A 24,196-nucleotide genomic window follows, 5' to 3' on the forward strand; every position below is an offset into this window, starting at 1 on the left:
TCCATAGAGATGTGTTTCCAAGGTTGCTCCGGAATGGGAAGAGGCATGAGGAGACCACAAGGTTTTTGATGGGCGGATTTACTCTGGGCACAGACCGGACAAGCTCTGGTGAAATTGAAAATGTCCTTGTTCATCTTAGGCCACCAAAAGGTCTGTTTAATAAGATCTGCTGTCCTCTTGAAGCCTGGATGACCGGACGATCTTGAAGAAAGTCCCCAAAGTAGAATCTTGTGGCGAAAACGTGGAGCTGCGTATAAGCGTCCCTCTGGCACCCTAAATCTCCTGGGAATGTGAACCTGGGCTTTGTTGATTTCATCCAAAACATCAAAATTATTGGCAGAAATTATGCACTTAGCGGGGAGAATAGATTTAGAGGATTCGTTAGAGTCATTCTCCGGAGCGAACTGACGAGAGAGAGCGTCTGCTTTGATATTTTTGGTACCGGGAATATAAGAAATGGTATAGTTGAAATGAGAGAAGAAAAGTGACCAACGAGCTTGACGAGATCCTAATCGTCGAGCCCCCTCAATATACAGTAAATTTTTGTGATCGGTGAGGATGGCAATAGGCTCCTTGGTGCCTTCGAGAAGATTCCTCCATTCCTGAAGAGCCAATTTAATGGCCAATAGCTCACGATTCCCAACATCATAATTTCTCTCGGCTGACGAGAACTTTCGAGAAAAAAACCCACAAGGATAGAGCTTCTCCTGGGGAGAGGATCTCTGAGAGAGTAATGCACCGGCTCCCACATCAGAGGCGTCAACTTCTAACGTGAAGGGAAGCGAAGTATCTGGATGTCGTAGGATGGGTGCAGAGACGAAGGCTTTCTTGAGAAATTCGAAGGCGTCAATGGCTTCGGGAGACCAAGTCGTAGGATCAGCACCCTTCTTAGTCAAGGCGGTGATGGGTAAAGCAATGGTAGAGAAATTACGGATGAACTTCCGATAATAATTGGCAAAGCCAAGGAAGCGCTGCACGGCCTTGAGAGTATTCGGCAGCGGCCAGTCGAGGACAGACTTCAATTTCTCTGGATCCATAGAAAAACCTTGGTTAGAGATAATATAGCCTAGGAAGGCTGTGGACGTCTGGTGGAACAAACATTTCTCCATTTTAGCGTAGAGGCGATTAGCACGAATCCTAGAGAGTACCAGTTTGGTATGGCGAATGTGCTCCTCTAAATCCTTAGAGAAAATGAGGATGTCATCCAAATATACGATAACAAATGTTCCCAACACGTCCCGGAAGATATCGTTCATGAACTCTTTAAAACGGCAAGAGCATTGCATAGCCCGAAGGGCATCACTAAATACTCATAATGTCCAGATCGGGTATTAAACGCGGTTTTCCATTCATCCCCATCTCTTATACGAATGAGGTTATAAGCCCCTCTAAAATCGAGTTTGGAGAAGATAGAAGCTCCTTGTAGGCGGTCGAATAGTTCAGAAATTAGGGGAAGAGAATATCATTTTTTTACCGTGATTTTGTTGAGTCCGCGAAAGTCGATACAGGGTCTTAGGGATCCATCCTTCTTCACGAAGAAGAAGCCTGCCCCAGCGGGGGAGGTGGAGTTGCGGATGAATCCTTTCTCCAAATTTTCTTGGATGTAAGACGTCATAGCTTCGGTTTCAGGAACGGATAAGGGATACGACTTCGACTTCGGGAGGATGGTTCCTGGAATTAAATCAATAGGACAATCGTAGGGATGATGGGGAGGCAGTACTTCAGCTTGTACTTTATTGAAGACATCCTGGAACTCGTGATACACCGTCGGCAGAATGGACAGGTTGGAAGGGATGGTATCCAAACCAGCAAGCACAGCAGCAGGAAGAGTGGTAGACACTTCCTCGGAGGAGTTAGGCCATTGGATAGGTAAGACGTCGGTCCAATCTATGCGCGGATTGTGGAGCTGTAGCCAAGGCAATCCTAGTATAACCTGGACGGTAGGAGAATGGAAGACATCAAAAACTATTACCTCCTTATGACCACCCGCAGTGGTCAACGTAAGTGGGATGGACTCCCAGATGAAGAAGGCTGGCTGAAGCGGACGTCCATCGATAGCTTCAAGACCAATGGGCGCTTTTCTCTTGACCAGAGGAATTTGATTCTCAGAGGCGAAGGTGTGATCCAGAAAGTTACCGCCAGACCCGAAGTCAATGAAAGCTTTTACTTCTAATAGAATGTCAGGGCCCGCCAGCATTACAGGAAGCATGAGTTTCTTTGGGAGATCCTTAGGGAGAGAGGGGCAAGAAGAGATTGTACCCAGTAAAAGTCCCTCTACCTTTACTGGGTGTTCCCGTTTCCCGGCTTCAGGGGACAGTTTTGGAGCCGATGTTCTGGGGAACCACAATAGTAACAGAGTACCTTTTGACGACGTCGCATTCTCTCCGCAGCCCGTGGTTGTTGGCTACTGATTTGCATCGGCTCAGGAGCGTCTAACGCCAGGAAGGGCGAAGAAGAAGACCTATGAGAGACAGACGGGAGGGGAAGAGAACGGGAACAGTGTCGCTCGTGATGTCGTTCTTGGGTATGTTGATCCACAGATATGCTAAGTGTAATTAGTTGTTCCAGAGAGGATGGCCGGGCGTGAGCTGCAAGATCATCCTTTAAAGTATCAGATAGACCGTGCCAGTATGCTGCGGCAAGTGCCTCGTCGTTCCATTGAGTTTCTGCGGCGAGGGTGCGGAACTCTATTCACAACACAGAGCATGTCACACCGCTCACTCTTCAATAAACAATATAAATAATTGTAATTGTCGAGTGTTAATTATTAACACAAATGAGTGCTACCTATGTACAGAAGTTAATCGTATTAACAATTGAATGAACACATGACATAGTCACAGGAACATTCACAGAAGTACATTTATGGTGCACATCACAATAATCATTTTTTAATTTTATGAATAGATATTGTGAAAAACCAAGGTGAAAAAGTGAAAATAAAAATAAAATATTATTAAAACACGTTGAGCTGATGTTATCGATCCCGAACAACAACACTATTGAAGTGAATGCACAAAAACTGCCAGGTACTGAAGCTACTGTATAGTGTGCTAATCTATGAGTAAACCTCCTGCCTGATGTACATTAATCAAGTCCAAAACCTGCCAATCAATGTGAAGTCACAGATGTAAAATCTAAAAGAGCGCCACCACACATATAATATGTGTCTTAGTAATCATGAACTATTAGGCTGTGTATTGCTGGAAATTAGCAATCCGTGGGAGCAAGGATGGTATACAGAGTTGAGTTGCACAGTTAATATGGGGATTCCCTCATTACTAAGCTATCATATGAACGCTACATCCTTCCAAGTAGCACAGCTCCAACATTGCTGTCAACAAGTACTGGGAGTCCCTGTAACTAGTGTCAGACAATGAAAGAACTGTCAACCCAACACAAGGTACTGTATCAAGAATAGATGTGTGATACTTAGCTAAATAACCGCTATACTCAGCTCCTTAATGGTACACAGCACAGCTTGGGCGCTCCCGCTGTAGACTGGCTGTTCGGGATCAGCTGCTCAACTTGACGTGACGTCACCACGCCACAGTGCCCACGCCCTACGTGTTTCTCTCCAGGCGGAGCTTCATCAGGGGCAGGTGGATGACGGGACTACAGACCTGCCTCATTTAAATAGCAATGGATAGGTGTAATGATTGGTATAATTAACCTTTAGCTGCCACTATGTGGTAAACTAGAGCATGTGTAGATCGCAGCACAAGTCTGCAGAAACCCGACTGGTGTTAGACTATATCTACTGGACACTATTAGAGTATATTTAAATACAATATGTTTGTAACAATATAGATAAATGAAGCAAAAATTGTAACAACCGCAATACTATTAGTTAACAGTGTAATTCTGTGACTGGATACTCATTGTCAAGCAAATGGTTCACCGCCAGGGAGGATGAGGCAGCTCCTGTACACATCTTATTGCAAATACTCATGGACCCATTATTGGGAGTAATTTGCACAGCTAAAATTTACAATATATACAGAGGGGAAAAGGGGATCCGACCAAGTGCACCATGGATATGATGTAAATAAGTCCATGGCACAGTACATAACAGCGAATCACTAGGGGCAGACAAAATGATTTATATAAAAGGGGTGAATGTGAAGCCCTCATTTAGGCCCAATGGATATAGGGTTTTTAAGCAATATATCCATTCCGCTTCTCTTTGCAGAAGTCTGCGATCAATATCACCTCCTCTTATTGTGTTCCTGATACGATCAATCCCTATAAACTGAAGGCAACCTGGGTCCCCATTGTGTTTTAAATTAACATGGCGTGCTACTGGTGTGTCAGCTTTATTAAGAACAGAGTTAATATGTTCTAACACGCGTCTGCGCAGCTCGCGTATTGTTTTGACTACATATCTGTAACCACACTCACAATTGATGAGGTAAATGACATTAAAACTTTTACAATTCACAAAGTGTCTTATTTCGAATTGCTTGGTTTTGTCATCACTATCAAAGGTTTTAGTGGTGAGCAGGTATTGGCACGCCTTGCAGCTGCCGCAACGAAAGCAGCCTTTGGGTGGATTAGGTAACCATGTTTTAGGGGTCTTGTGTTGATGATGACTATGTACCAAGTTATCCTTCAGATTTTTGGACCTCCTACTCGTGATGCTCGGAGTGTCATTCAATACAGAGGATAGATCGCTTTCAGATTTTAATATATGTCAGTGTCTAGAAAATATCTGTTTGACATCATCCCATCTTTGGCTGTAAGTGCCAATGCATCTTATTACAGTATCTTTTGCTTTCACATTAGGAACAAGTAGAGTGTCCCTATCACATTGCAGTGCCGATTGTATGCCCTTTGTACATTTTTCAAGCAATACCCTCTATCCAGGAATCTACTTTTAAGATCTTGTGATTGTAATTTAAAGTCCTGTAGGGTCGAGCAATTGCGTCGTAAGCGCAAGTACTGCCCGGTTGGTATACCACGGATAAGAGAGACTGGATGTTGGCTTTGAGCCAATAACAGATTATTTGTTGAGGTAGCTTTTCTGAACACTGTGGTTTGAATACTGTGAGAGGGATCAATAGTAATACTAAGATCCAAAAACGTTATCTTGGTTTGGCTATACTCTGAGGTTAAACGTAGATTTAGAGTATTGATATTGAGCCGTTTGATAAAGTCAATCAACATATCTTTGGGACCACTCCAAATTAGCATGATATCATCGATAAATCTGAGCCATAAATCTATGTACTCAGTAAATATCGCATTCTCTTCAGTGAAGACAATAGTGGCCTCCCACCAGCCCAGGTACAAGTTCGCATAGGTAGGGGCACAAGACGTCCCCATAGCTGTACCCTGGGTCTGGTGGTAGAATAAGACATCAAATAAAAAATAGTTGTGTGTCAACACAAAGGTCAGGAGATTCAGCACAAACTTATTATGTTCCACATATCCACAGTGTCTGGTTGACAGAAAATAATTACATGCTGTCAGTCCACTTGTATGCAGAATACTTGTATATAGTGATTCCACATCAAGGGTTTCCAGCCAGGTGTCATTACCAGTTGTAATCCCATTAAGTCTTAGCAAGGTGTCCTTGGTGTCTTTAATATAGGACAGTAATGCTAAGACAAAAGGCCTTAAAATTCTATCAAGATACCTACTGGTATTTTCTGTCAAATTATTGTTACCAGACACTATTGGTCTCCCCGGTGGTCTTTTCTGATTTTTGTGGATTTTTGGGAGTGTGTAGAACGTGGCTATGGTAGGTATTTTTATATGCATAAACTCATACTCCTTTTTGCCAATAAGCTTGTGATCCAGACCATCCCTAAGAATTGCGTACAACTCCAACTTAAATTTATTAGTTGGATCCCTGTCCAAAACCCGATATGTGTGCTTATCTTTCAAGATACGTTTGTTCTCAATGACATAATCACTAGTATTCAAAACCACAATGTTCCCTCCTTTATCTGAAGGTTTAATTGTTATTTGCTCATTTGTCACAAGTTCCTTCAGTGCTTGTTTCTCTCTGTTGGTTATATTCCCTTTACGTGAATGACATGGTTTCAGTTTTTCCAAATCTTTGGTAACTAAGTCAGTGAAAACTTCTACCTGAGGGCAAACATTCATAAGGGGTGTGAATCTGCTGCACGGTCTTAAATCTGTGAAGGGACCTTCTACAGATGTATTCACTTGTTCATTATCACTTAAGAGTGTAACTAGGTCTTCCAAGTGAGTTTGCTCTTGAGTGGTCATATCTCTATGTTCTAGTTGTCGTCTCTTGTTTTTAATGTGATATTTATGCAACAATAGTTTTCTGGAAAAAAGATTTAGATCTTTAATCCATTCAAAGAGCTTAAAATCATTCGAGGGTGAAAATGATAAGCCCTTTTCCAGAATAGATACATGCATGGGAGATAATTCTAGATCTGACAAATTAAATATCTTCAGTTTGTTAGTGCCTAATGAAATGGGTTTCGTGGTTTGCCTAGTCTGTCCCTTAGTTATCTTTATTCCCCTTCTTGTAGATTTTTTGATTTTGTTCCTTCTAAAAAAACATCTCAATCAGACATTGGTTGTAGCCTAGTACTGATTGAAGACTGTGCAGTAGTTACTCCTGGCTGTTCACTGCCACCTGAATCAGATTCAGAGTTCTCTATTTCTGATGACGAATAATTAATGGTTCTAGGTTTTGTTCGACGGGTTTGTTTGTAACTATAGACTTTGTCTTGGCAATAGTCCTGTTTGTCTCTCTGATATTTTCGGTGTTTCCTTTCTTTAATCTCATTTTTAAATTTCAAAACATCTTTATGCAGTCTTGACTCTAAATCAACAAACTCAGCATGAGTTTGAAATTTCTCTATTTTTTTCAATTGCAATGTAAGATCATTGTCAATGGTTTCCAATTTAGCTTGTTGAGAGTCAATTAGCAATGTTATGAGCTGAGTTGAACAATTGACAAGATATTTTCCCATTTTTTTTTATGAATTCAGCATCAGTGATATGATATGCTGGTGCTACATTCATTCTTAGACCTCTTGGGATCATATTCTCCAATTCATAGGTCTGCAAGCTAGTAACTTCCCACCATATCTGAATCTGTGACCTGAACAGCTTGGATAGGTCCCTAAAATAATCCTGAATATTATCTGGATCTGTTGTATTCACATATATATGTTCTGTGGTGAATACATTCTTAGCCTCATCTTTCTATGAATCAGTGTTCCACTTACTGGACAGGAAACCAGTCATAGTGCGGTTGGTAATTTGATTAGGAGCTGGTGTGTAAGGAGAGAGACTATTATGTTCCCTCTAAACAACATACACAACACAGAGCATTTCACACCGCTCACTCTTCAATAAACAATATAAATAATTGTAATTGTCGAGTGTTAATTATTAACACAAATGAGTGCTTTCTATGACAGAAGTTAATCGTATTAACAATTGAATGAACACATGACATAGTCACAGGAACATTCACAGAAGTACATTTATGGTGCACATCACAATAATCATTTTTTTAATATTATGAATAGATATAGTGAAAAACCAAGGTGAAAAAGTGAAAATAAAAATAAAATATTATTAAAACACGTTGAGCTGATGTTATCGATCCCGAACAACAACACTATTGAAGTGAATGCACAAAAACTGCCAGGTACTGAAGCTATAGTGTGCTAATCACTGAGTAAACCTCCTGCCTGATGTACATTAATCAAGTCCAAAACCTGCCAATCAATGTGAAGTCACAGATGTAAAATCTAAAGGAGCGCCACCACACATATAATATGTATCTTAGTAATCATGAACTATTAGGCTGTGTATTGCTGCAAATCAGCAATCCGTGGGAGCAAGGATGGTATACAGAGTTGAGTTGCACAGTTAGTATGGGGATTCCCTCATTACTAAGCTATCATATGAACGCTACTTGCTTCCAAGTAGCACAGCTCTAACATCGCTGTCTACAAGTACTGGGAGTACCTATAACTAGTGTCAGACAATGAAAGAACTGTCAACCCAACACAACGTACTGTATCAAGAATAGATGTGTGATACTTAGCTAAATAACCGCTATACTCAGCTCCTTAACGGTACACAGCACAGCTTGGGCGCTCCCGCTGTAGACCGGCTGTTCAGGATCAGCTGCTCAACGTGACGTGACGTCACCACGCTCAGTGCCCACGCCCTACGCGTTTCTCTCCAGGCGGAGCTTCGTCAGGGGCAGGTGGATGACGGGACTACAGACCTGCCTCATTTAAATAGCAATGGATAGGTGTAATGATTGGTATAATTAACCTTTAGCTGCCACTATGTGGTAAACTAGAGCATGTGTAGATCGCAGCACAAGTCTGCAGAAACCCGACTGGTGTTAGACTATATCTACTGGACACTATTAGAGTATATTTAAATGTATTATGTATGTAACAATATAGATAAATGAAGCAAAAATTGTAACAACCGCAATACTATTAGTTAACAGTGTAATTCTGTGACTGGATACTCATTGTCAAGCAAATGGTTCACCGCCAGGGAGGATGAGGCAGCTCCTGTACACATCTTATTGCAAATACTCATGGACCCATTGTTGGGAGTAATTTACACAGCTAAAATTTACAATATATACAAAGGGGAAAAGGGGATCCGACCAAGTGCACCATGGAAATGATGTAAATAAGTCCATGGCACAGTACATAACAGCGAATCACTAGGGGCAGACAAAATGATTTATATAAAAGGGGTGAATGTGAAGCCCTCATTTAGGCCCAATGGATATAGGGCTTTTAAGCGATATATCCATTCCGCTTCTCTTTGCAGAAGTCTGCGATCAATATCACCTCCTCTTATTGTGTTCCTGATACGATCAATCCCTATAAACTGAAGGCAACCTGGGTCCCCATTGTGTTTTAAATTAACATGGCGTGCTACTGGTGTGTCAGCTTTATTAAGAACAGAGTTAATATGTTCTAACACGCGTCTGCGCAGCTCGCGTATTGTTTTGCCTACATATCTGTAACCACACTCACAAATGATGAGGTAAATGACATTAAAACTTTTACAATTCACAAAGTGTCTTATTTCGAATTGCTTGGTTTTGTCATCACTATCAAAGGTTTTAGTGGTGAGCAGGTATTGGCACGCCTTGCAGCTGCCGCAACGAATGCAGCCTTTGGGTGGATTAGGTAACCATGTTTTAGGGGTCTTGTGTTGATAATGACTATGTACCAAGTCATCCTTCAGATTTATGGACCTCCTACTCGTGATGCTCGGAGTGTCATTCAATACAGAGGATAGATCGCTATCAGAAAATATCTGTCTAGAAAATATCTGTTTGACATCATCCCATCTTTGGCTGTAAGTGCCAATGCATCTTATTACAGTATCTTTTGCTTTCACATTAGGAACAAGTAGAGTGTCCCTATCACATTGCAGTGCCCGATTGTATGCCCTTTGTACATTTTTCAAGGAATACCCTCTATCCAGGAATCTACTTTTAAGATCTTGTGATTGTAATTTAAAGTCCTGTAGGGTCGAGCAATTGCGTCGTAAGCGCAAGTACTGCCAGGTTTGTATACCACGGATAAGAGAGACTGGATGTTGGCTTTGAGCCAATAACAGATTATTTGTTGAGGTAGCTTTTCTGAACACTGTGGTTTGAATACTGTGAGAGGGATCAATAGTAATACTAAGATCCAAAAACATTATCTTGGTTTGGCTATACTCTGAGGTTAAACGTAGATTTAGAGTATTGATATTGAGCCGTTTGATATAGTCAATCAACATATCTTTGGGACGACTCCAAATTAGCATGATATCGTCGATAAATCTGAGCCATAAATCTATGTACTCAGTAAATATCGCATTCTCTTCAGTGAAGACAATAGTGGCCTCCCACCAGCCCAGGCACAAGTTCGCATAGGTAGGGGCACAAGACGTCCCCATAGCTGTACCCTGGGTCTGGTGGTAGAATAAGACATCAAATAAAAAATTGTTGTGTGTCAACACAAAGGTCAGGAGATTCAGCACAAACTTATTATGTTCCACATATCCACAGTGTCTGGTTGACAGAAAATAATTACATGCTGTCAGTCCACTTGTATGCAGAATACTTGTATATAGTGATTCCACATCAAGGGTTACCAGCCAGGTGTCATTACCAGTTGTAATCTCATTAAGTCTTAGCAAGGTGTCCTTGGTGTCTTTAATATAGGACGGTAATGCTAAGACAAAAGGCCTTAAAATTCTATCAAAGCACGCCATGTTAATTTAAAACACAATGGGGACCCAGGTTGCCTTCAGTTTATAGGGATTGATCGTATCAGGAACACAATAAGAGGAGGTGATATTGATCGCAGACTTCTGCAAAGAGAAGCGGAATGGATATATCGCTTAAAAACCCTATATCCATTGGGCCTAAATGAGGGCTTCACATTCACCCCTTTTATATAAATCATTTTGTCTGCCCCTAGTGATTCGCTGTTATGTACTGTGCCATGGACTTATTTACATCATATCCATGGTGCACTTGGTCGGATCCCCTTTTCCCCTCTGTATATATTGTAAATATTAGCGGTGCAAATTACTCCTAACAATGGGTCCATGAGTATTTGCAATAAGATGTGTACAGGAGCTGCCTCATCCTCCCTGGCGGTGAACCATTTGCTTGACAATGAGTATCCAGTCACAGTATTACACTGTTAACTAATAGTATTGCGGTTGTTACAATTTTTGCTTCATTTATCTATATTGTTACATACATATTGTATTTAAATATACTCTAATAGTGTCCAGTAGATATTATCTAACACCAGTTGGGTTTCTGCAGACTTGTGCTGCGATCTACACATGCTCTAGTTTACCACATAGTGGCAGCTAAAGGTTAATTATACCAATCATTACACCTATCCATTGCTATTTAAATGAGGCAGGTCTGTAGTCCCGTCATCCACCTGCCCCTGACGAAGCTCCGCCTGGAGAGAAACGCGTAGGGCGTGGGCACTGTGGCGTGGTGACGTCACGTCACGTTGAGCAGCTGATCCTGAACAGCCGGTCTACAGCGGGAGCGCCCAAGCTGTGCTGTGTACCGTTAAGGAGCTGAGTATAGCGGTTATTTAGCTAAGTATCACACATCTATTCTTGATACAGTACCTTGTGTTGGGTTGACAGTTCTTTCATTGTCTGACACTAGTTACAGGGACTCCCAGTACTTGTTGACAGCGATGTTGGAGCTGTGCTACTTGGAAGCAAGTAGCGTTCATATGATAGCTTAGTAATGAGGGAATCCCCATACTAACTGTGCAACTCAACTCTGTATACCATCCTTGCTCCCACGGATTGCTGATTTGCAGCAATACACAGCCTAATAGTTCATGATTACTAAGACACATATTATATGTGTGGTGGCGCTCCTTTAGATTTTACATCTGTGACTTCACATTGATTGGCAGGTTTTGGACTTGATTAATGTACATCAGGCAGGAGGTTTACTCAGTGATTAGCACACTATAGCTTCAGTACCTGGCAGTTTTTGTGCATTCACTTCAATAGTGTTTTTGTTCGGGATCGATAACATCAGCTCAACGTGTTTTAATAATATTTTATTTTTATTTTCACTTTTTCACCTTGGTTTTTCACTATATCTATTCATAAAATTAAAAAATGATTATTGTGATGTGCACCATAAATGTACTTCTGTGAATGTTCCTGTGACTATGTTATGTGTTCATTCAATTGTTAATACGATTAACTTCTGTACATAGGTAGCACTCATTTGTGTTAATAATTAACACTCGACAATTACAATTATTTATATTGTTTATTGAAGAGTGAGCGGTGTGACATGCTCTGTGTTGTGTATGTTGTTTAGAGGGAACATAATAGTCTCTCTCCATACACACCAGCTCCTAATCAAATTACCAACCGCACTATGACTGGTTTCCTGTCCAGTAAGTGGAACACTGATTCATGGAAAGATGAGGCTAAGAATGTATTCACCACAGAACATATATATGTGAATACAACAGATCCAGATAATATTCAGGATTATTTTAGGGACCTATCCAAGCTGTTCAGGTCACAGATTCAGATATGGTGGGAAGTTACTAGCTTGCAGACCTTTGAATTGGAGAATATGATCCCAAGAGGTCTAAGAATGAATGTAGCACTAGCATATCATATCACTGATGCTGAATTCATAAAAAAATGGGAAAATATCTTGTCAATTGTTCAACTCAGCTCATAACATTGCTAATTGACTCTCAACAAGCTAAATTGGAAACCATTGACAATGATCTTACATTGCAATTGAAAAAAATAGAGAAATTTCAACCTCATGCTGAGTTTGTTGATTTAGAGTCAAGACTGCATAAAGATGTTTTGAAATTTAAAAATGAGATTAAAGAAAGGAAACACCGAAAATATCAGAGAGACAAACAGGACTATTGCCAAGCCAAAGTCTATAGCTACAAACAAACCCGTCGAACAAAACCTAGAACCATTAATTATTCGTCATCAGAAATAGAGAACTCTGAATCTGATTCAGGTGGCAGTGAACAGCCAGGAGTAACTACTGCACAGTCTTCAATCAGTACTAGGCTACAACCAATGTCTGATTGAGATGTTTTTTTAGAAGGAACAAAATCAAAAAATCTACAAGAAGGGGAAAAAAGAAAACTAAGGGACAGACGAGGCAAACCACGAAACCCATTTCATTAGGCACTAACAAACTGAAGATATTTAATTTGTCAGATCTAGAATTATCTCCCATGCATGTATCTATTCTGGAAAAGGGCTTATAATTTTCACCCTCGAGTGATTTTAAGCTCTTTGAATGGATTAAAGATCTAAATCTTTTTTCCAGAAAACTATTGTTGCATAAATTTCACATTAAAAACAAGAGAAGACAACTAGAACATAGAGATATGACCACTCAAGAGCAAACTCACTTGGAAGACCTAGTTACACTCTTAAGTGATAATGAACAAGTGAATACATCTGTAGAAGGTCCCTTCACAGATTTAAGACCGCGCAGCAGATTCACACCCCTTATGAATGTTTGCCCTCAGGTAGAAGTTTTCACTGACTTAGTGACCAAAGATTTGGAAAAACTGAAACCATGTCATTCACGTAAAGGGAATATAACCAACAGAGAGAAACAAGCACTGAAGGAACTTGTGACAAATGAGCAAATAACAATTAAACCTTCAGATAAAGGAGGGAACATTGTGGTTTTGAATACTAGTGATTATGTCATTGAGAACAAACGTATCTTGAAAGATAAGCACACATATCGGGTTTTGGACAGGGATCCAACTAATAAATTTAAGTTGGAGTTGTACGCAATTCTTAGGGATGGTCTGGATCACAAGCTTATTGGCAAAAAGGAGTATGAGTTTATGCATATAAAAATACCTACCATAGCCACGTTCTACACACTCCCAAAAATCCACAAAAATCAGAAAAGACCACCGGGGAGACCAATAGTGTCTGGTAACAATAATTTGACAGAAAATACCAGTAGGTACCTTGATAGAATTTTAAGGCCTTTTGTCTTAGCATTACTGTCCTATATTAAAGACACCAAGGACACCTTGCTAAGACTTAATGGGATTACAACTGGTAATGACACCTGGCTGGAAACCCTTGATGTGGAATCACTATATACAAGTATTCTGCATACAAGTGGACTGACAGCATGTAATTATTTTCTGTCAACCAGACACTGTGGATATGTGGAACATAATAAGTTTGTGCTGAATCTCCTGACCTTTGTGTTGACACACAACTATTTTTTATTTGATGTCTTATTCTACCACCAGACCCAGGGTACAGCTATGTGGACGTCTTGTGCCCCTACCTATGCGAACTTGTACCTGGGCTGGTGGGAGGCCACTATTGTCTTCACTGAAGAGAATGCGATATTTACTGAGTACATAGATTTATGGCTCAGATTTATCGACGATATCATGCTAATTTGGAGTGGTCCCAAAGATATGTTGATTGACTTTATCAAACGGCTCAATATCAATACTCTAAATCTACGTTTAACCTCAGAGTATAGCCAAACCAAGATAACGTTTTTGGATCTTAGTATTACTATTGATCCCTCTCACAGTATTCAAACCACAGTGTTCAGAAAAGCTACCTCAACAAATAATCTGTTATTGGCTCAAAGCCAACATCCAGTCTCTCTTATCCGTGGTATACCAACCGGGCAGTACTTGTGCTTACGACGCAATTGCTCGACCCTACAGGACTTTAAATTACAATCACAAGATCTTAAAAGTAGATTCCTGGATAGAGGGTATTCCTTGAAAAATGTACAAAGGGCATACAATCGGGCACTGCAATGTGATAGGGACACTCTACTTGTTCCTAATGTGAAAGCAAAAGATACTGTAATAAGATGCATTGGCACTTACAGCCAAAGATGGGATGATGTCAAACAGATATTTTCTAGACACTGACATATATTAAAATCTGATAGCGATCTATCCTCTGTATTGAATGACACTCCGAGCATCACGAGTAGGAGGTCCAAAAATCTGAAGGATAACTTGGTACATAGTCATCATCAACACAAGACCCCTAAAACATGGTTACCTAATCCACCCAAAGGCTGCTTTCGTTGCGGCAGCTGCAAGGTGTGCCAATACCTGCTCACCACTAAAACCTTTGATAGTGATGACAAAACCAAGCAATTCGAAATAAGACACTTTGTGAATTGTAAAAGTTTTAATGTCATTTACCTCATCAATTGTGAGTGTGGTTACAGATATGTAGGCAAAACAATACGCGAGCTGCGCAGACGCGTGTTAGAACATATTAACTCTGTTCTTAATAAAGCTGACACACCAGTAGCACGCCATGTTAATTTAAAACACAATGGGGACCCAGGTTGCCTTCAGTTTATAGGGATTGATCGTATCAGGAACACAATAAGAGGAGGTGATATTGATCGCAGACTTCTGCAAAGAGAAGCGGAATGGATATATCACTTAAAAACCCTATATCCATTGGGCCTAAATGAGGGCTTCACATTCACCCCTTTTATATAAATCATTTTGTCTGCCCCTAGTGATTCGCTGTTATGTACTCTGCCATGGACTTATTTACATCATATCCATGGTGCACTTGGTCGGATCCCCTTTTCCCCTCTGTATATTGTATATATTAGCGGTGCAAATTACTCCCAACAATGGGTCCATGAGTATTTGCAATAAGATGTGTACAGGAGCTGCCTCATCCTCCCTGGCGGTGAACCATTTGCTTGACAATGAGTATCCAGTCACAGTATTACACTGTTAACTAATAGTATTGCGGTTGTTACAATTTTTGCTTCATTTATCTATATTGTTACATACATAATACATTTAAATATACTCTAATAGTGTCCAGTAGATATAGTCTAACACCAGTCGGGTTTCTGCAGACTTGTGCTGTGATCTACACATGCTCTAGTTTACCACATAGTGGCAGCTAAAGGTTAATTATACCAATCATTACACCTATCCATTGCTATTTAAATGAGGCAGGTCTGTAGTCCCGTCATCCACCTGCCCCTGACGAAGCTCCGCCTGGAGAGAAACGTGTAGGGCGTGGGCACTGTGGCGTGGTGACGTCACGTCACGTTGAGCAGCTGATCCCGAACAGCCGGTCTACAGCGGGAGCGCCCAAGCTGTGCTGTGTACCGTTAAGGAGCTGAGTATAGCGGTTATTTAGCTAAGTATCACACATCTATTCTTGATACAGTACCTTGTGTTGGGTTGACAGTTCTTTCATTGTCTGACACTAGTTACAGGGACTCCCAGTACTTGTTGACAGCGATGTTGGAGCTGTGCTACTTGGAAGCAAGTAGCGTTCATATGATAGCTTAGTAATGAGGGAATCCCCATACTAACTGTGCAACTCAACTCTGTATACCATCCTTGCTCCCACGGATTGCTGATTTGCAGCAATACACAGCCTAATAGTTCATGATTACTAAGACACATATTATATGTGTGGTGGCGCTCCTTTAGATTTTACATCTGTGACTTCACATTAATTGGCAGGTTTTGGACTTGATTAATGTACATCAGGCAGGAGGTTTACTCAGTGATTAGCACACTATAGCTTCAGTACCTGGCAGTTTTTGTGCATTCACTTCAATAGTGTTTTTGTTCGGGATCGATAACATCAGCTCAACGTGTTTTAATAATATTTTATTTTTATTTTCACTTTTTCACCTTGGTTTTTCACTATATCTATTCATAAAATTAAAAAATGATTATTGTGATGTGCACCATAAATGTACTTCTGTGAATGTTCCTGTGACTATGTCATGTGTTCATTCAATTGTTAATGCGGAACTCTATTGCATTCATGCCTAAATTTAGGATAGTCTTGGTCAACTCAGGTTTGCGCTCCCAGAGAGGAGAAGCCCAAGCGAGGGTGTCGCCAGTGAGTAAGGCATAAATGTAGGCCACCTTGGTACGGCCTGTACGAAAAAGAGAGGGAGACATTTCAAATTGAACCTCGCATTGGTTTAGGAGTCCACGGCATGCGAGAGGGTCCCCATCATACCGGTTGGGAGGTGGTATACGTGGTCCTGAGTTACCGTAGGTCACTGAGACAGGAGGTGACGGGGCAGCTGGGGTTTCCTGAAAAGACACATTAGCAAATTGTTGTGAGACAGTGGTCAGTTGGCTACTGACAAATTGTAAATGTTCCAAGGAAACACCTTGGCCCACCTCAGGGGGGTCTGCATTTATTGGGCTCTGCATAATGTAACGCCTGTATGCCCGCAGACCTGGCCAGTCCCCAGCACTGAGGTGGGTAAGGTTAAAACACGCACCCCCAGCAGTGAGGGCGTGCCCGGAGTGTGGTAATGCGTTGCCGGGCCTGTTGAGAAAGGGTTAACAGATACTTGCAACGTCCAGGATGCCAGAGTTTGGATAGTAATGTCCGTGTGCCAGAGTTCAGAGATAATAGATAGCAGCGTGGTGATGTCCGTAAGCCAGTGTTCAAGGATTGGAGAAGGCAGCGTAGTCGTATCCGAATGCAGGGTTCAAGGGCAGGAGAAAGCAGAGTAGTCCAATTCAAAGCAGAGTTCAAGCCAGGGAGATCCAAAGGTAAGCAGGGACAGGAATCAGCGCTGAAACAGACAGGAGAGCCAAGCATAGAGACTTCACACACAGGGGTTACAAGAAGCTATGCAGAGCAATGAGCTAGAGGACAGACAGGGATTATAAAGGAGGGAGCACCAATGGGAGAGGAAGGAGGAGCAGAGGGTTGAGTGAGAGGTTGCAGGGATAGGTCAGAAAGAGCAAGGGAGGAGACAGGTGAATCACACAGGGATATGGCTTGCACGCTATGGGAGGCAGAGCCAGAGCTCTAGGAAGGCCTATACCTGGAGCATGTGCGCGCCCTTTGTAAGGTTTGGATGCGCATGCACAGTGTGTGCCAGGGAGCGCGAGGAGCATCGCGCCGTGGGGGCACTCGCCAAGGAAGGCGAGACAGCAGGAGAGGCGGCAGAAGGAGGTAATGTGGCAGGTGGGGGAATAGAGAGACGCCGCGAGCTGTGAGTGCCGCGGAGGGGATCGGGTGTTTGGAGATGTGTGCGTACCTTTCAGGGAACGCGCGTGACACGCGCGTGGTCCGGGCACACCACAGAAGAACGGGTGCGGGAAGAAGAAGGGACAGATGGACGAGGAGGTGAAGGGGGAAGGTCAGAGGCAGAGGGAGCAGAGGTGACGGGGACACATTGGGAAGCACGAATCCCCTGAACCGTCACAATACTGTAACAGTCTTTGAAATTTATAATAGCAATGTCCGGTACATATAAGTATAGATGCATGGTGAGGGGAGAAAACCCAAGTGTTAAGCAAGGTATAAGAAGCGGGGTACTTACAGAGAGGTTGGATTGCCACCAGGCTGTGTGACCCTCTGAGAAGCTGCACCTTACCTCCTTCCAAATTAAGTGGTGTAGAGCCGCACGCTCACAAGGTGTCACCACTAATTCATTCCTCCCGCAACAATGGTGAAACCGGTGGTGTCCTCCAATCCAGGCAGCAACAGAAACAAAAAATGATCGAGTGGACTAGCGCTTGCTATGAAAAGAAGTTGGGGAACTCACCAGATATGAAGGTTAAAAAAGTCTTTAATGAAAACTACATAAAATGACAAAACTCCTCCCACATGTTTCATGCCCACTTTGGCGCTTTTTCAAGGAGTGAAAAAGCGCCATAGTGGGCGTAAAACATGTGGGAGGAGCAGTAGTTGGGAGGAGGAGTTTTGTCATTTTATGTAGTTTTCAGTAAAGACTTTTTTAACCTTCATATCTGGTGAGTTCCCCAACTTCTTTTCATAGCAAGCGGTAGTCCAATCGATCATATTTTGTTTCTGTTGGATGTAGCATTGGGCTTCTCTGTCGTCTGTTGTACTCTCAGAGTACCATGATAAGATTTCTCTTATTTGATTCCTTTAAACTGTATACTGTAAGTTACTATGTCTGGTGTTATATGTATAGCAAGTACAATAAGGATTCTCAGAAGAGGCAACATAAATCCCGGTGGTTTGTCCCCCACCCCACCCCCGTCACAAAGTGGAAAATGCCTGTTTAAGGTTTTACATAGGTTGATGCCATCTTCAGAGCATCAAGATAAGACTCCTTTTAAGTAGCTGTTTTAAAATGTATAAGTTACTTTGTTTAATGTCATACATATAGCAAGTTCCAACAAGGGTTCCCATTACTTGTAATATGGAGTACAGTGAATCTCTCCCTCCTTCCTCTCCCCCCACGTCCCCCTCACCCCCCCCCCCTCCCCCTCCCCCTGTTTCCCCACCTTCTCGCCTTCCTCCCCCTCTCTCCCCTATCCTTTCCCCCCCTTTCCCTCTCCCCTTTCTGCCCACCCCCCCCTTTCTTCCCCCTCATGTCCACCCCTCCCCACCACCCCAGACCCCCCCCAATCCCACCCCCACCCCCCAATCTCACCCATCCTCCACTGATAGACACTTGACCCCCTTGGCTCCCCCAAACTTTAAAAGCTGTTGTACTAAGAAAATAAAATTAAGACACATGGTGAGAGAGGGGTTCGGTCCCCCCTCCACTTATGGCGCCATTCCCGAGGGCGCATTGGAAGATCTCCAAAGGGCAATAAGCCCTCCACCTTTGCCAGTACAGCAAGGAATGTTTAACATGGTTGGGCTCTCTCCTAGCCCTCAAGTTTCTTTTTCTAGCTATCCCTTTATCCCCCACCTCACTTCCCCCCCTTCAGATGAGTCGCCTCTCGAAACTCTGGAGATCATCGGGGGGTTGGGGGTCGGCACAGATGACACCCGAAGGGTCTATAGACCTAAGATAAATGAGCCTGATCAGCCTGGGAAAGTGATCACAGTAAAGGCCCACAAACCAATAAAAACACTATGGCTAATAAAACGAACATAAAATTTATATCAATGAATGTTAAGGGGTTAAACTCCATACGAAAGCGCAGACTAGCACTCCAAGAACTCAATAAGCTCAAAGGAGACATCTTATTTTTACAAGAGACGCATTTTAACTCAAATAACCCTCCCAATACTTTCAGTAGACAAACAAGCAAATTACGCCTCCTGCCGTACTAAGAAAAGAGGGGTAGTTACTCTGATACGAAGTAATACCCCTTTGCCCTCGAAAAGAGTATCTCGGATCCAGAGGGAAGATTCCTAATTTTGTTGGGTTCACTTACAGGAGAGCCGATTGCGCTAGTGAATGTTTATGTGCCAAATGAAGGCCAGATCCCCTTCCTGGAGTCAATTTTTGAAACTGTAAGTAACCTTAAATCACCCTCAGTAATAATAGCGGGAGACTTTAATATGACCTGTTCCGCGGACCAAGACAGATCGACTGCCCAAGGCATAGCGCCACCAAAGGCATCAATAATCAATGACAAAAAATTCAAGAACATGCTTAGACTTCCCAATGTTCGATATTTGGAGAACCCAACACCAGGGGGAGCGAGACTTCTCATTCTATTCTGCTCCACATCAGTCCTACTCGAGGATTGATTTTTTTCTGGGTACCAAAAATGTTCTCCAGGCATCCACCCAGTCAAATATTGGCTCAATAACTTGGTCCAATCATGCCCCCATAGACATGGTGCTCTCTCTGCCTTTCGGTAAGAACAATAGCTACAGTTGGAAACTTAACGACTCTCTCTTAAACTCCCCAGAAATAGTGGGCACAGTTACGCAAAATCTAAATGAATACTTTGATATAAACAAGGGTTCGGTCGGTTCTCCTATAACGCTGTGGGAAGCCCATAAGGTAACGATCCGTGGTTCCCTAATTTTCATAGCGTCTTTACAAAAGAAAAAGAGACAAAAGGAATACAAGGAATTGGCGGACAGGGTCTTGTCTTTGGAGACCGCACACAAAAACAAACCCACCAAAAAATTATACAAAACTTTAGAAAAAACAAGGACCGAATTAAAAAGAGTCCAACTTGATGAGATAGAGAGGGCACTGAGATGGACAAACCAACGTTATTATGACAAAGGAAACAAGTCGGACCGGTTGTTGGCCAATAAATTAAAAGGTTTAGGAATTAAGTCCCAAATTTCAGCAATTCAGACCAAATCGAGTTTAAAATCTTTTAAAGAGAAAGAAATTGCCCAAGAGATTTCGGATTTTTACTCCAAACTGAACAACCTAAACCCCCCAAAACGCCCAGTCTGTGTTGGCGACTATCTCTTAATACCTGGAGGAGTGCAGCTTACCTGCCCTCCAGAGGAAACTGTCCTTAAACTTAACGTGCAAATATCCCTAGAGAAATATTTGAAGTAATAAAACAACTAAAGGCAAATAAGACCCCAGGGCCAGATGGTTTCTCGAATCAATATTACAAAAAAATTAAGAAAGTGCTGGTTCCACATTTTTTATTTATTTTTTTAAACATTTTTATTAGGAAACAGGCAAATTTACAGGCATATATCACATCGCAATATCCTAATACACATTGGTTTTTTTTTCCATGTTGAAGAGTAGGGGGGGGGGTTAACGCCAAGGGTGGCGCGACCTCTGGGTCACCGGGTGACCAGGGGAGTGAGAGGATCTGAAATAGAGAGGGGGGTGTGGGGGGGTGAGGGGAGGGTGGATGGGGGTGTGTGGGGAGGGGGGGGGAGCCTCCCCCACCCCGCTGACCCTATCATCCTTCAGACTATGGTCTGGTTGATCGTGGTTTCCCATTTTGGGTTCCCTTGGGTGTCAGTGAACCTCCCAGGGTTCCCAAATTTTGTAGTGACTTACAGTCTTACGAGAAACGCTGTCAGTCGCTCCATTAGCATTACGTCATCTATTCTTCTCATAACCGCCTGAATGGAAGGGGGGGAGATCTTTTTCCAGGAGAATGCCACAGCACACCTAGCCGCGGTAAGGATGGATGAGATTAATTTTCCTACCGGGCGGTCAATTTCCTCTATTGGCCTGCCCAGAAAGAAGGTCAGTGGATCTGGGGCTATTGTGAGGCTGGTTACCTCTTGGATTAAAGTTTGGATTGAAAGCCAAAAGTTTTGGATTTTTGGGCATGACCACCAAATGTGGGCCATGTCTCCTCTATGTCCACAGCCTCTCCAGCATAGATCTGAAGCCAGGGGGTAGATTTGCTTCAATCTAACTGGGGTAAGATACCAATGGAACAAGATTTTATAGATATTCTCTTTTGTCGTGGTACAAATTGAAGTTCCTGAAGCCGCGTCCCATATATCCTCCCAGTCTTCTCTATCTATGTCTATATTTAATTCCGCCGCCCACTTGGACATGTAGTCGTGAGTGGAGGGGCCTGCTGTTATCGCCATGCCAGCGTATATGTTAGAGATCAAGGCTGTTTGATGTGTGCCAGTTTAGCAAAGCCTTTCAAAGTTGGTGAGGGGAGGAAACTCAAATGTTGGAGACAATTTTTTGAGAAAGTGTCTAATTTGGAGATACTTAAATGGGCTTAGTTCTGGAGCCTCGTGTTTTGTTCGTAATTCTTGAAAGTTCAGCAGCCTTCCATCGCTCAACAGGTCAGCGACCACCCTAATCCCCTTCAGACGGAAATCTTCGAATTGTTTTGGTTCACATCCTGTGGGGAAGTGGGGATTGTTGTGGATCGGAGTAAGCAGCGAGTCTGGTACAGTTAATTTAAACTTAGTTCTGCATTTCCGCCAAACTTCCCAAGTGTGTCTGATGGCACCAAGATCGAAACTGCGAGGTGGTCTATCCCCCTTTTCTATGCACCAAAGTTGGGCCTGCAGGGAATTCAATGTCTAGCCAACAATAGAGACCCGGGTCTGCGTTCCACACTATGGCTTGCCTCAAATGGGCCGCTAAATAATACTTTGTGATATCTGGGACACCCAGGACCCCTCTTCCTCTTGATGCCAGGAGGACCGACCTGGCAACCTTTTGCCCCTCCAAATGAAATGAAACATTTTATTTTGGATGTTTTTAAGTTCAGAGCCGGGAACATGGATCGGGAGTGTCTGGAAGTAGTATAGCAATCTGGGGAGTATATTCATTTTTACCGAGATCATCCTTCCGATCCATGAGATCTGGTAGTCTTCCTATTTGTCCAGATCTTTTTTGATTTTCCCAAACAAAGCCGGGTAGTTGTATTTGTACAATGATTGGTAGTTGCCTGATACATTCACTCCCAGGTATTTAATGTATGAGGAACTCCATCTATAATTAAAGTTCAATTTCAGTAGGTTAACTTCCGGCTGAGGTACATTTAAGTGTAGGGCTTCTGATTTATCATTGTTAATTTTGTAGTCCAAAATTTTGCCGACCTCCACCAATTCTTTATGAAGGTTGGGAAGGGATGTTTGGGGGTGAGTTAGAGACAATATTATGTCGTCGGCAAAGAGCGGTCGTCGGCAAAGAGCGAGATTTTGTAATTTGTGTCGCCAATTTGTACGCCCTGGATGTTTACGCTCTCGCGTATTTTGGCCGCCAGTGGTTCGATCGTCAGGGCGAAGACGAGAGGGGACAAAGGACAACCCTGCCTTGTACCATTTGTTATTGAAAATCTTTGCGCTTTGCCTCCCGGGAGTTTAATTGCTGCTGATGGGTTTTGGTACAATGCTCGGACCCCCTCTAGGAATGAGTCCCTGAAGCCGAATTTTTGCAAGGTTTTGTCTAGGAATAGCCAATTGATTCTGTCAAACGCCTTCTCTGCATCTAAGCTCAGGAGAACTGCCTTGGTATTTGTAAGGTTAATGTGGTCTGTTATGTTTATAATTTTGCGGGTGTTGTCCGAAGCCTGACGGCCCGAGACAAATCCCACTTGGTCATTATGGATAAGTCTGGGTAGGATGGGGTTTAATCTGTTAGCTAGTATTTTGCTGTAGAGCTTTAGGTTGTTGTTCAACAGCGATATGGGGCGGTAGCTCCCACACTGCATTGGGTCTCTGCCCTCTTTGTGGATTATTGCTAAATTAGCCAATGACATTGAGGCTGGTATGGGGTCACCTTCCATAAAGGAGTTGAACAAGTCTAGCAAGTGAGGTGATAGGGACGGGAGAAACCTCTTGTAGTAGGCGTTTGTGAATCCATCAGGGCCAGAGGCTTTGGATAGTTTTAGCGCTTTTACCGCATCTGCCAATTCCTCTTTTGTGATCTTCCCGTTAAGTGTCTCATTCTCCTTCTCTGTTAAGGATGGGAGATTGCATCTATCTAGATAGTTCGAGACTGCTGTGAGCCTTGATGCTCTGTTATTTTCCTCCTGAGTTCTGAGGTTATATAATTTGATATAAAATTTGGTGAATTCCTTCGCAATGTCTGTCATTATATAATGTGTCACCTGACCTGTTCTTGATCGCAGTTATTTGGGACCTCTTTTGTACCCCTCTTAATTTGCTGGCCAATAGACTGTCAGCTTTATTGCCCTTATCATAGTATCTCTGGTTAGTCCATCGAAGGGCTTTTTCGACATCCTCGAGCTGGATCTTTTTCAACTCATTTCTAGCGGCAGTTAAGGCTTTGTATATTTTCCCTGAGGGGTTGGATTTGTGTTGTTGTTCTAGTTTGATTATTTTCTCTGTCAAGTCTTTGAGTAATTTTGCCTTAACTTTTTTCCTATGGGATGCTATGGAGATAAGAGTACCTCTGATGGTTGCCTTATGGGCTTCCCATAGTACCGCTGAGGATGAGAGTGAACCTGAGTTGTTCTTGAAGTACTCTGATAGGGCTGACTTGATTTCTCTCTCTATTTCC

This window comes from Ascaphus truei, chromosome 3 (assembly GCF_040206685.1).
Source record: "Ascaphus truei isolate aAscTru1 chromosome 3, aAscTru1.hap1, whole genome shotgun sequence".
Taxonomy (NCBI): domain Eukaryota; kingdom Metazoa; phylum Chordata; class Amphibia; order Anura; family Ascaphidae; genus Ascaphus; species Ascaphus truei.